Source organism: Abrus precatorius, unplaced genomic scaffold (genome assembly GCF_003935025.1).
Source record: "Abrus precatorius isolate BTA unplaced genomic scaffold, Abrus_2018 Scaffold0, whole genome shotgun sequence".
NCBI lineage: Eukaryota > Viridiplantae > Streptophyta > Magnoliopsida > Fabales > Fabaceae > Abrus > Abrus precatorius.
In genome coordinates, this window is record NW_020874290.1 from 1,428,687 (window position 1) to 1,431,186 (window position 2,500).

At 33.6% G+C, this 2,500-nt stretch overlaps 2 non-coding genes across 2 annotated transcripts; one reads left to right on the top strand and one right to left on the bottom strand.

Annotated features, from left to right (window-relative positions):
* Positions 1-1,124: 1,124 nt before the first annotated feature.
* On the top strand, positions 1,125-1,195 carry TRNAG-GCC. The gene has a single exon. It is a non-coding gene; the product is annotated as a tRNA-Gly (tRNA).
* Positions 1,196-1,306: 111 nt separating this feature from the next.
* On the bottom strand, positions 1,307-1,380 carry TRNAM-CAU. Its single transcript has one exon. It is a non-coding gene; the product is annotated as a tRNA-Met (tRNA).
* Between the last annotated feature and the right edge of the window lie 1,120 nt (positions 1,381-2,500).

Genomic DNA, 2,500 nt, shown 5'->3' on the forward strand with positions numbered 1-2,500 from the left:
AAACCGAGTCAATCAAAACCACTAAAATCAAAAAATATATTCGCCGAGAAAAAGGAGAGAGAGGGATTCGAACCCTCGATAGTTCTTTGTTTCAAACTATACCGGTTTTCAAGACCGGGGCTATCAACCACTCAGCCATCTCTCCAAAAGCTAATTTCTATTTTAACTTTATTCCATTGAATAAAACATGACCATATATATGAATTGATATCCTTTTTTTTATCTATCTATGGTAAAGATATCCGGTGTGAATCTATTGGTCTAGTTCTCTATCTGTCTATATATATATATTCATAATCCAACATGTCTTTTTGTGAAATAAAAAAAAACTACCCTCGATTCATGCCTTAAAAGGGGTAATAATAAATTATAAAAAATCAATGGATTTGTGATAAAACCCTCCCGTGTTTTTTTTTTACAATTTTTTTTGTAGATAAAGGGATCAAGGGATGGGGGATCAAATGGTATAATTCTTTTGTTGGTAAATTGGAGGATTAGAAACATGACTATTGCTTTCCAATTAGCTGTTTTTGCATTAATTGCTACTTCATTCATTTTATTGATTAGTGTACCTGTTGTATTTGCTTCTCCTGATGGTTGGGCGAGTAACAAAAATGTTGTATTCTCCGGTACATCATTATGGATTGGATTAGTATTTCTAGTGGGTATTCTTAATTCTCTCATTTCTTGAAGCTATTTATTCTAAATTGAAAAACGAAATGACCCCTCCCCCGGAATTATTTCGGATTGTGAGGCACATTAAAAAAAATGGAATATAGAAGCCCCTAAAAAGAAAGAAAACTAAAACATTACATTATAGGGAGGGGTCAAACTTCTTCTATTGGAAAAATATTATATCTTATAATATATTAGAATGTATTCTAAATATCTTAGATATTAGAATGTATTCTAAATATCTTAGAAATATATTCTATAAGATTACTATTTCCATTTTAAATACTACTAATTTATAGACGTATTAATAGATTAATATAAAAAATATAGAATATATACATATATTTCGAGTTTATTTAGAATTACCCCTACCTCTAATAGAGTATCAGACCCAGCTCTGTACAAATAGAATCGATATAGTACATATCAAGTGCAATAAAAAGAAAAATGCGGATATAGTCGAATGGTAAAATTTCTCTTTGCCAAGGAGAAGACGCGGGTTCGATTCCCGCTATCCGCCCCTGCTTATTTATATATTTTATAATCATAGTTTATAAAATTGTGTAGAATTGACTGTAATAGTATAGTGCCCCCTTTTTTCTTCTTGAACTCAAGTTTTTGTCAAAAAATGTTGCGGAGACGGGATTTGAACCCGTGACCTCAAGGTTATGAGCCTTGCGAGCTACCAAGTTGCTCTACTCCGCGATAAATAGAGGAATTGATAACTAATGGACAAAAACAAAGATTGAATGCGTCCCTCTACCATATCTGTACAAATAGAATAAACCATTTATACAGAATGGTAAAGGGACCCTCCTATGATCGTTGATCATAAAAATGAATAAAAAAATGAAGAGAATTTTTCATCTTTACCAACTTGATCTTGTTGCACCGGGCAACAAACATACATGAACCATTTCACGAAGTATATGTCCAGATAACCCAAAGTCTCGATAATTAGCTCTCGGTCTTCCGGTCGAAAAACAACGTCGATGAAGACGTATAGGTGCACTATTACGCGGTAGTGATTCTAACTTTCCATGAATTTCCCATTTATCACTTAACGATGGAATTTTACTTATTTCTTTTTTTAAGGATTGGCGAATCAAATGATATTTTTGTTCCAATTTTTGCCTCTTCTTTTCCCTCTGAATCAAACTTTTCCTTGCCATAATGGTTCATTTCCTATTAGTATCAATTAGTATTGATGATAAAAGTCGGATCCTAGATGTAGAAATATAAGAATACGGCTTCCCCTCTCCCTAGAAGGAAATGAAATGATATTTTTGCGGAAAAAATAATAAACAATTAAATTAACCAAATTTGCCCGATGTAGAGGCAATTAAGAAAGCTGCATAAGTAAATATATAACCTACAGAAAAGTGGGCTAGTCCAACCAATCTTGCTTGCACAATGGAAAGAGCCACTGGTTTATCTCTCCATCGAATCAAATTAGCCAAAGGTGTGCGTTCATGAGCCCATGCTAAAGTTTCAATCAATTCCTGCCAATATCCGCGCCAGGAGATTAAGAACATAAACCCAGTAGCCCAAACAAGATGTCCAAATAAGAACATCCACGCCCAGACTGATAAACTATTCATACCAAAAGGGTTATATCCATTGATAAGTTGTGAAGAATTTAACCATAGATAATCTCTTAACCATCCCATCAAATAGGTGGAAGATTCATTAAACTGTGAAACATTACCCTGCCATAGTGTAATGTGTTTCCAATGCCAATAAAAAGTAACCCATCCAATGGTATTTAACATCCAAAAAACTGCCAAATAAAAAGCATCCCAAGCCGAAATATCACAAGTACCAC